At 41.2% G+C, this 12,110-nt stretch overlaps 1 protein-coding gene across 1 annotated transcript in view; it reads right to left on the bottom strand.

Annotated features, from left to right (window-relative positions):
* Positions 1–12,110, bottom strand: part of GALNT14 (polypeptide N-acetylgalactosaminyltransferase 14) — a 422,900-nt gene that overhangs the window by 353,908 nt on the left and 56,882 nt on the right. The gene's annotated exons all lie outside the window — the stretch shown is intronic.

Here is a 12,110-nt window from a genome sequence, read left to right as displayed (position 1 = left end):
CCCTCTTTTGACATCCAGTCCGACCTCCCTGGCTGACGCGGCAGTCCATGTGACTGCTGCAGCCTGTGATTGGCTGCAGCGGTCACATGGGATGAAACATCATCCCGGGAGGCCGGACTGGAGGAAGAAGCAGGGAGTTCTGGGTAAGTTAACTCTTAATACTATGGACTCCAGCGGTAGTCACTGTCCCGGGTGCTGAGAGTTACTGCCGATTAGTTAACTCTTTCAGCACCCTGGACAGTGACTATTTACTGACGTCGCCTAGCAACGCTCCCGTAATTACAGGTGCACACACGTAGTCACCCGTAATTACAGGAGCCCCATAGACTTCTATGGGCTGCCCGTGCCGTAATTACGGCCTGAAATAGGACCTGTTCTATATTTTTCAATGGCACGGGCACCTTCCCGTAAGCATACAGGGAGGAACCCGTGACCAACAGAAATGGGCCCGTAATTTTTACGTTCGTGTGCATGAAGCCTTAGGGCGGGTTCACACATGGCGGAATTCCACTTAAATTCCGCTGCGGACACTCCGCAGCGTTAATCCGCAGCGGAGCCGTTTCTCCATTGACTTTCACTTTAAATTAGCAGTGTTCGTTTACACGATGCGTACAATTCCGCTGCGGAGCATAGGCTGCGGAGCGGAATTTGGTGTCCGCAGCATGCTCTGTCTGTTGCGGAGCAGTGGCGGACTCATGGCGGAATTTCTCCATTGACTTCAATGGAGATTCTAATTTCCGCAATGAAGTCCGCAGCTGTCATGCACATGTCATGTGTGCTGCGGATACGTCTTGCTTTTTTAACTTGACATTTCTTCATTCTGGCTGGACCTATGTATTTCTAGGTCTACAGCCAGACTGAGGAAGTCAATGGGGCTCCCGTAATGACGGGAGCGTTGCTAGGAGACGTCTGTAAATAGTCACTGTCCAGGGTGCTGAAAGAGTTAAGCGATCGGCAGTAACTGTTTCTGCACCCGGGACAGTGACTACCGATCCCAATATACATGTATCTGTAAAAAAACATATAAGTTCATACTTACCGAGAACTCCCTGCGTCTGTCTCCAGTCCGGCCTCCCAGGATGACGTTTCAGTGTAAGTGACGGCTGCAGCCAATCACAGGCAAAGCACAGGCTGCAGCGGTCACATGGACTGGCGCGTCATCCAGGGAGGTCGGGCTGGATGCCGAAAGAGGGACGCGTCACCAAGACAACGGCCGGTAAGTATGAAAATCGTTTCCTTTCACTAGGGAAAGTGCTGTCCCTTCTCTCTATCCTGCACTGATAGGGAGAAGGGAAGCACTTTTCCCGCAGTCCGCAGCAGCTAGTCCGCATCAATTTACTGCACATTTTGTGCAGATCCGCTGCAGAATCTGCAACGCAGATTCTGTGCGGCATCGATGCGGACAGTTGCGGAGGAATTCCGCCATGTGTGGTCATGCCCTTAGGCCGTGTTCAGACGTGGCGGAATGTTTCCATTGAAAATGTTGCTGCAGATTCTTTTCGAATCTGCAGTAACATTTGCATATTTGACAGGTAATTCAGACGTTGCGGATATCACAGCGGACTTGCCACAGATTTCAGTTTTTGCATTGCAAAGTCTGAAATCCACAGTGAAATTCCGCTTCTTCTCCGCAACATCATGAGCTGCTGCGGAGGGAAAATTCTGCACCTCAGTCTGTTTTCCGCAGTTATTTTCTGCAAATGTAAAAAATGTCTGCTGCAGAATTCCACTGCGGACTGTTTGCCGCGTCTGAATGTGCCCTAACTGTGTCTGACATCTGAGCACTGAGAATAAAGGGATCGGGAATGCAGAAATAAAGGTTCTACCTTTTCTTGTAGTTGCCTGACTGTCTCTGACAGCTGAAAACATGACCCATGGTGGAGTGATCGTCCATGCTGTCACTATTCAACAGCTTCGTAAAAAAAAAACATGGCGCTGTAAAATAAGACCCTAAAATGATCGCCATAAAAAGGTAAAATAGATTTAAATAAGGAGTTAATAATGTGAAAGTGAATAATAATAATAATAAAAAAAAACATTGATCATGTGATGCTTCGGGGAATTAGGTAAGGCTGGCAACAAACTGTTATATATATATATATTTATGGCCCATTGCTGTGGTAATAACTGTTCCGAACCCCCACCCTATAATCTGGGGGAGACCAGCTCCTTGTGGTTCACAGTGTTTAATTATGGGCTCTCAAAAAGGGAAAAGTGCAATACAGAGGGCAGCCCATGTAACCCAATTGTCCCTGCATAGACATAGAGTTCAATTATACATTTCTGGCTGCCTGCCGCCACCACTAGGGGGAGCTTAATGCATACTGTATATTGTTGATACATTGTACTTAATGATAAACTGGTATTTAATAAGCTCCCTCTAGTGGTGGCTGAAGGCAGTAAACATTTTATGATTTATGTCTATGCAGTGGATTTGGAGCTCTGTATCAGAAAAACAAAGCTCCGACCTCTGTAATGATATATTATGGAATTGCTCAGCACCCCGACATGGTGTTAAAATGAGGAAGCCGAACTGAAAATAAAGTCAAATAGTAAATTTACCAAAACACTGTTAGGAATGCACTGCTGATAGTTTAAGTGGACAAGCCCTTTAAAGATGCTTTCCAGTTTTACGTCAAATAAAATTTCTGCAACCCTCTAATATGCTTTGTGTTTCAATTCCTCATCATGTTTAAGATCTCTGTTTTCTGTTAGTGAATAGGAACAATCATGTTCACATCTAAAGCCTGAAAACCTGTCCTGATCTATTCCGTCCCACACAGCTCGTCACAAGAGGGTCCTGATACACTGTAACGAGCCACGCACCTGTGTATGTCGAACATGATCAGAACAGGTTTTCAGCCGCCTCTGGATGTGAATTAGAATGTTTCCATTCACTGACCGCTGGCAAAGATCTTGAAAAAAAAAAAAGTAAGAAAATGATGCACAAAGTAAATGATAAGTTTTCATTATATAAGGATCCCATATACTATATATATATATTAGTGACCTGCTCTTCTGTCTCTGCCTTTTCTATTACTGGGATGAATGTTGTATTAGAACATTGAAAAGTAAAATTCCTCCTAATCTTAAAGGATAATCTGAAAAACCGAGAAAGTGTTTGCAAAATGAAAAATACACAGAACCCAGGAGAAGACATCAATCTAGAACATGTAAGACGGAGCTGGACCTGAGAATTGCAAACCGGATCAGGCGCCGCGATATTCTGCGAGGATCATGTGATTGGAAATGTATTCATCCCAGACAGATGTAAGGCTCTGTTCACACACAAAATTAAAAACGTCTGAATATGATAGATAGATAGATAGATATGAGATAGATAGATAGATAGATAGATAGATAGATAGATAGATAGATAGATAGATAGATAGATAGATAGATAGATAGATAGATAGATATGAGATAGATAGATAGATAGATAGATAGATAGATAGATAGATAGATAGATAGATAGATAGATAGATATGAGATAGATAGATAGATAGATAGATAGATATGAGATAGATAGATAGATAGATATGAGATAGATAGATTAGATAGATAGATAGATAGATAGATATCAGATAGATAGATAGATATGAGATAGATAGATAGATAGATATGAGATAGATATGAGATAGATAGATAGATAGATAGATAGATAGATAGATAGATAGATAGATAGATAGATATGAGATAGATATGAGATAGATATGAGATAGATATGAGATAGATAGATAGATAGATAGATAGATAGATAGATAGATAGATAGATAGATAGATAGATAGATAGATATGAGATAGATAGATAGATAGATAGATAGATAGATATGAGATAGATAGATAGATATGAGACAGATAGATAGATAGATATATAGATATGAGATAGATAGATAGATAGATAGATAGGAGATAGATAGATAGATAGATAGATAGATAGATAGATAGATAGATAGATAGATAGATAGATAGATAGATAGATAGATAGATAGATAGATAGATATGAGATAGATAGACAGACAGACAGATAGATGATAGATAGATAGATAGATAGATAGATAGATAGATAGATAGATATGAGATAGATAGATAGATAGATAGATAGATAGATAGATAGATAGATAGATATGAGATAGATAGATAGATAGATAGATAGATAGATATGAGATAGATAGATAGATAGATATGAGATAGATAGATAGATAGATAGATAGATAGATAGATAGATAGATAGATAGATAGATAGATAGATAGATATGAGATAGATAGATAGATAGATAGATAGATATAAGATAGATAGATAGATAGATAGATATAAGATAGATAGATAGATAGATATGAGATAGATAGATAGATAGATAGATAGATAGATAGATAGATAGATAGATAGATAGATAGATAGATAGATAGATAGATAGATAGATAGATAGATATGAGAGATAGATAGATAGATAGATAGATATGACATAGATAGATATTAGATAGATAGATAGATATGAGATAGATAGATAGATAGATAGATAGATAGATAGATAGATAGATAGATAGATAGATAGATAGATAGATAGATAGATAGATAGATAGATAGATAGATAGATAGATAGATAGATAGAATTTGTTGTACACTCAATCTGTGCAGTTTTTCAAATCTGAGCTTTAAAGCGTCTCTGTCACCACATTATAAGTGGCCTATCTTGTAAATGATGTGATCGGCGCTGTAATGTAGATCACAGCAGTGTTTTTTTATTTAGAAAAACGATAATTTTTGACGGAGTTATGACCTATTTTAGCTTTATGCTAATGAGTTTCTTAATGGACAACTGGGTGTGTTTTTACGTTAGACCAAGTGGGCGTTGTACAGAGGAGTGTATGACGCTGACCAATCAGTGACCAATCAGCGTCATGCACTTCTCCCCATTCATTTACACAGCACATAGTGATCTTACTAGATCACTATGTGCAGCCACATACACACAAACTAACGCTACTCAAGTGTCCTGACAGTGAATAGACATTACCTCCAGCCAGGATGGGATGTGTATTCACAATCCTGACACTTCGCTCACATTTGTGTGAGATTACAGCAAGGTAATCCCGTTGTAAATGACAGTTTACAGAGTAATCTTGGTCATATAGTAAAACACGCCCAGTTAGTCATTAGGAAACTCATTAGCATAAAGCTAATATAGGTCATAACTCTGCCAAAAATGATCGTTTTTCTGAATAAAAAACACTGCTGTGATCTACATTACAGCGCCGATCACATCATGTACAAGATAGGCCACTTATAATGTGGGGACAGAGACTCTTTAATATTCAATGCGTTTTCCTGGCCAGACTGGAAAGAGTTAACTGTACAAGGTTTTATCACCTGCTGGACACATTTCTGTGAGTTACAGAGTAACAGACATGGAGTGACTGGAGAAGGAGCGGAGATGTGAAGTACAAAGACTTCTTCTGCAGAAAACGCATCTTTAATGTATGTCACTATGCCAATAGCATGGACATGAAAGGGAATCTGCAAGGACGTGATTCTAAGTCACAGCAGGTTCAATCAAATTAGCAGCCCCAGGTAAGAGAAAAGACTCATCAATAAATACCGAAACCATACACGTGGACAGAGCGCGGCTCCGTACCCGAGTCTCGCCTGCTGTTGCTTAGTAGCTGGAATACTGCATGGAGGCTGAGCACGAAATACGGAGAAATAAGTTCAAAGTAACGATTCATCCAGCAATCTGCTTCTTGTTAATAATGTTCACACCATCACCGTAAGCTGTATACATGTATCTCTTTGGTATGTGCTCTCTGTCTGTTAGATACACACTCCAGCAGAGGGTATCTAAAGTTTACCATCAGGGCTCTTTGTTTCCACTTGCTTATAATTGCTGTGTCAAGAGATTATATGCTGTTCAATATTTGGGCTCTGTATGGAGATATAACGGGCTCCAGTATATTTGAGCACTGTATGGCAGTATTATTTGGGCTTTGTATGGCGGTACTACATATGCTATGGGACTTACCACAGTGGTATTATTTCAGCGCTGTCTGACAATATTATTGTTGCATTATATTATAGTATGTATTAGTAATAGTTGTGCACTGTATGGTGGTATTATTTGGTCACTGCATGGCAGTATTATTTGAGCACTGTATGGTGGTATTATTTGGTCACTGCATGGCAGTATTATTTGAGCACTGTATGGCGGTATTATTTGGTCACTGCATGGCAGTATTATTTGAGCACTGTATGGTGGTATTATTTGAGCAGTGTATGGTGGTATTATTGGAGCACTGTATGGTGGTATTATTTGAGCACTGTATGGTGGTATTATTTGAGCACTGTATGGTGATATTATTTGAGCACTGTATGGTGATATTATTTGAGCACTGTATGGTGATATTATTTGAGCACTGTATGGTGGTATTATTTGAGCACTGTATGGTGATATTATTTGAGCACTGTATGGTGGTATTATTTGAGCACTGTATGGTGGTATTATTTGAGCACTGTATGGTGGTATTATTTGAGCACTGTATGGTGGCATTATTTAAACACTATGTTGGTATTATTTGAACACTGGATAGTGGTATTATTTGAACACTGGATGGTGGTATTATTTGAGCACTGTATGGTGGTATTATTTGAGCACTGTATGTTAAAATTCGAGCACTGTTTGTTGGTATTATTTGAGCACTGTATGTTGACATTATTTGAACACTGTATAGTGGTATTATTTGAACACTGTGTGGTGGTATTATTTGAGAACTGTATGTTGGTATTTATTTGGGCGCTGTATGGTGGTATTATTTGAGCACTGTATGGTGGTATTATTTGAGAACTGTATGGTGGTATTATTTGTGCACTGTATGGTGGTATTATTTGAGCACTGTATGGGGGTATTATTTGAGCACTGTATGTTGGTATTATTTGAGCACTGTATGGTGGTATTATTTGGTCACTGCATGGCAGTATTATTTGAGCACTGTATGTTGGTATTATTTGAACACTGTATAGTGGTATTATTTGAACACTGTGTGGTGGTATTATTTGAGAACTGTATGTTGGTATTTATTTGGGCGCTGTATGGTGGTATTATTTGAGCACTGTATGGTGGTATTATTTGAGCACTGTATGTTGGCATTATTTGAACACTGTATAGTGGTATTATTTGAACACTGTGTGGTGGTATTATTTGAGAACTGTATGTTGGTATTTATTTGTGCGCTGTATGGTGGTATTATTTGAGCACTGTATGGTGGTATTATTTGAGCACTGTATGGTGGCATTATTTAAACACTATGTTGGTATTATTTGAACACTGGATAGTGGTATTATTTGAGCACTGTATGGTGGTATTATTTGAGCACTGTATGGTGGCATTATTTAAACACTATGTTGGTATTATTTGAACACTGTATGGTGGTATTATTTGAGCACTGTATGTTAAAATTTGAGCACTGTTTGTTGGTATTATTTGAGCACTGTATGTTGGCATTATTTGAACACTGTGTGGTGGTATTATTTGAGCACTGTATGTTGGTATTATTTGAGCACTGTATGTTGGTATTATTTGAGCACTGTATGGTGGTATTATCTGAGCACTGTATGTTAGTATTATTTGGTCACTGTATGGTGGTATTATTAGAGCACTGTATAGCGGCATTATTTGAGCACTGTATGGTGGTATTATTAGAGCACTGTATAGCGGTATTATTTGAGCACTGTATGGTACTATTTGATCAATGTATGGTGATATTATTTGAGCACTGTATGGTGGTATTATGTGAGCACTGTATGTTGGTATTATTTGAGCACTGTATGTTGGTATTATTTCAGAACTGTATGGTAATATTATTTCAACACTGTATGGTGATATTATTTATGCCTTCTATGACAGTTTATTTCAGCACACCTGGTCCCTCCAATTCATTTAATCTTGATCATGCTAAGGTTTCAAAAAAGCTGCATGGCCAAAAACAAATTTAAAGTCACCAGTAGTTGGCATCCGATGGCTTTCCAGTTATTGTGAAACCGCAGGTCCTAGCATACCATGAAGGTTTCAGACTGTGGTGGCATGCTGGGACATGTAGTTCTTGCAACAAATTGAAGACCATAGGTTGCTGGCCAGGCCATTTCCAGCGCAGCTGTGAAAACCCACAAAAAATAAAAAAGGTTTTGTTTGGCTTCGGGCAATGACACAAATACTTTGTACGCTGTTCTGTGGCACAATATTTTTACAGCCTCATTCTCCTGCGGTATACGGTTGCTCTATTCATGTGACCTTGGTGACATTGACCTGGACTTGTGCAGATGCTGAAATCACTGACGTGTGTCTCTACCTCTGGAGGAAATAACTGGGAGCAGATGCTTCTTATTAATTGTCAGGATCCAATGCATCACCAAACCTGATCACACAAGTGTCCTAATGTATGTCCCTCGTCAGAACGCATGTCCTTGTAGGGGTTCTGCCAAGAATTTGGGGCTCATACTCACTGACTGGTATTAAGTGCAGTATATTAGGGAATGAGAAGCAAAGTTTTACTAGCAGAATATATTAGTGTACGGCCAGTCCTTAAATGGGTTGTCCATGCATAGAAAAACGCAGCTGCATTTTTCAAAAAACAGCGCCACACCTGTCCGCAGGTTGTGTGTGGTATTGCAGCTCAGCCCCATTCACTTTAATGGAGCTGAGCGGCAATACCAGACAGAACCCATGGACCGGTATGGCGCTGTTTTTGGAAGAAATCAGCTATGTTTTTCTAAACCTGGACAACCCCTTTAACATGACAGATTTGTATAGGTCAATAAAATAATACGCAAGCAGATCACAAACCCCCCATTGCTGGGCACCTCAGTGATAGACCATGGCAGCTAATGTGTATCAACCTAATGGGCATTGTTATGTCTATCATTTTTAAAGGGGAAATACCCTCAGGAAAACCTCTATTAAGTCATAGGGACCTCACAGAGAGGACCCCTATCTTATAGCCAGAACGGAGAAAAAACATCTGAAGCACTTAAAAGGTCACACTAAGGGCCCAATCACACGAATGTGAATCTCGTCCGTGCACTGCGCATGGAAGTCACGCACAGAACACAGAGCCATTGCTTTCAATGGGTCCGTTCACACATGCAGGAGTTTTCAGGTGCGTGAAAAAAAAAAGTACTTTGCGAATGCGTAAAAAACGCGTGTCATTCGCAGAGCCCACTGATGCATAACGCAACGCACACGGACCAGATTTACACAAATTTTTTATGCGCGTAAATCTGTCATGCTCGTGTGAATATAGCCTAAGGCTTTCAGCAGCCAAACCTAAATCTATTAGCTGATCTCTTTAAGGGCGGGTTCACACATGGCGGAATTTCACTTAAATTCCGCTGCGGACACTCCGCAGCGTTAATCCGCAGCGGAGCCGTTTCTACATTGACTTTCACTTTAATTTAGCAGTGTTCGTTTACACGATGCGTACAATTCCGCTGCGGAGCATAGGCTGCGGAGCGGAATTTGGTGTCCGCAGCATGCTCTGTCTGTTGCGGAGCAGTGGCGGACTCATGGCGGAATTTCTCCATTGACTTCAATGGAGATTCAAAGTTCCGCCATGAAGTCCGCAGCTGTCATGCACATGTCATGTGTGCTGCGGATGCGTCTTGCTTTTTTCACTTGACATTTCTTCATTCTGGCTGGACCTATGTATTTCTAGGTCTACAGCCAGACTGAGGAAGTCAATGTGGCTCCCGTAATGACGGGAGCGTTGCTAGGAGACGTCAGTAAATAGTCACTGTCCAGGGTGCTGAAAGAGTTAAGCGATCGGCAGTAACTGTTTCTGCACCCGGGACAGTGACTACCGATCTCAATATACATGTATCTGTAAAAAAAAATGAAGTTCGTACTTACCGAGAACTCCCTGTTTCTGTCTCCAGTCCGGCCTCCCAGGATGACGTTTCAGTGTAAGTGACGGCTGCAGCCAATCACAGGCCAAGCACAGGCTGCAGCGGTCACATGGACTGGCGCGTCATCCAGGGAGGTCGGGCTGGATGCCGAAGGAGGGACGCGTCATAAAGACAACGGGCGGTAAGTATGAAATTCTTTTACTTTCACTAGGGAAAGTGCTGTCCCTTCTCTCTATCCTGCACTGATAGGGAGAAGGGAAGCACTTTTCCCGCAGTCCGCAGCAGCTAGTCCGCATCAATTTTCTGCACATTTTGTGCAGATCCGCAGCCGTAATCCGCAACCCGGATTAGGTGCGGCATTGATGCGGACAGTTGCGGAGGAATTCCGCCATGTGTGGTCATGCCCTAAGGCCTTATTTACACGAGCGTAGTTCATGTCGGACGGACCTATGTAACTCAATGGGGTCGTTCAGACAGTCCGTGATTTTCACGCAGCGTGTGTCCGCTGCGTAAAACTCACGACATGTCCTATACTTGAGCGGTTTTCGCGCATCACGCACCCATTGAAGTAATGGGTGCGTGAAAATCACACGGACGCACTTCCAGGTGGCGCGCGTGATTCGCGCTACAGTTAATAAAATGAATGGAAAAATAAAAGCACCACATTAATTTTTGTTTATAAACATCAAAACAGAGTGTCATAAGGATGGAATATGCGTGAAAATCACGCAGCCACGCACCAAACACTTATGAAACACGGAACTGCAATGCGCAAAAAACGTTCGTGTGAATTTCGCATAAGCCTTTTGCTTCATGATGAGGTTGTTCTGATAGGAAAACCTCTTAAAGGGGTTCTCCACTTTAGACGAGCCCTACTTGTTAGAAGCGTCCCTTGACAATAAGCAGATCACAAAGTGCCCCCATGCTTAGAACCTCAGTGATCAGCTGTGATCGGTGGGGAAACCTGGCAGTAATTGTTCAATTTCTCTGCAGTGCCACCACAGGGGAAATTAAGCATTACACCCTGGCCATTCTATTAATGTGTTGTCTGTGTAATGCAGGACAGGTCCTCCAGAGAGAGAGACTCCTTGATTTCCCTACTATCCATTGCCCATCTTTCCTGCTCTACCCGTAGCCTATTCATAGGGCAGGACCTTGCGCCTTTGTTACAATTGCTTTTATCCCCATTGCTAATGTTTTTTTTCGGGAGTTTAGCCTGACAGTAGAAAACGAGATTAAATGAAAAAATAACCTATTAAATCCACCGCCGGTCCAGCAGGTCCCTGCCGATCTTTGTTTAGGTCACATGCATCCACAGGAGCGTTGCAGCCAATCCCTGGCCTCAGTGGTGATGCTAGCATGTACGGCACATGACCGATGATACCAGTGATTGGCTGCAGCCATCATGTGGATGTTAGTGATGTCATCATTGCAGTTATAAAACGTTCTTGCAAATCAAGGATTCTTCTAACGTATTATTTCCAAATCCACCAGGAACAGTGGCGTACCTACCATAGAGACGGTAATGGAGCCCGTGGTGGGAGGGAAGCTGGAATTGAACAGCATTTCTTGCATACGATGATATTGCCATAACGGCTTCTTGCAGCTGCCACTAGGGGGCATACAGATTTATACAGCAATTCTAGTTGTATGCATCCATATGCAGTTAGCTCCCCCTAGTGGTGGTTGAAGTCAGTCAGAGTTATATCATTTATGAAGTCAGAGAGACAGACAGAGCTCCTCTATACAGATATAGTATCAAATAATTCAGTGCAGAATTGCGGACCTAAAAATATTAACTTTAATAAATGCATAGTATATTTGGCAAATCCCTTAGTGAAAGAAAATCTCAAAAAGTTACAAAAAAATTCTCCCAGTCATGCGACACAGTTTATGTAAATAGTTTTTTAATTGTTAAAAGAAAAGCCATTTGTCCTGACCTGCATAATCTGGCAGAGACGCACTTCTCAGGAAGTGATACGAAAAGGAACCACAAATGAAGCAAGTGAAAGCTCATTAGGGACCCGCTCAAATATGTCGAGACGCCGGCCAAGAAATCGTTACTATTGGTTCTTATCCAAAGAGCCTCCAGTCTGCGGGATCCGATTCCAGAGGAAATTGCCATCGAAGTTTCATTAAGGAAATTCAAGTTGAAATTGGATAAGTTCCTGGAGGAAGTGTCAGCGCTGAACTCTACGAGTCACATTAAGGTCTTTTA

This window comes from Rhinoderma darwinii, chromosome 4 (genome assembly GCF_050947455.1).
Source record: "Rhinoderma darwinii isolate aRhiDar2 chromosome 4, aRhiDar2.hap1, whole genome shotgun sequence".
Classification (NCBI taxonomy): Eukaryota; Metazoa; Chordata; class Amphibia; order Anura; family Rhinodermatidae; genus Rhinoderma; species Rhinoderma darwinii.
The sequence above is the reverse complement of the archived record's forward strand: the minus strand, read 5'-3'. Positions and strand labels throughout refer to the sequence as shown.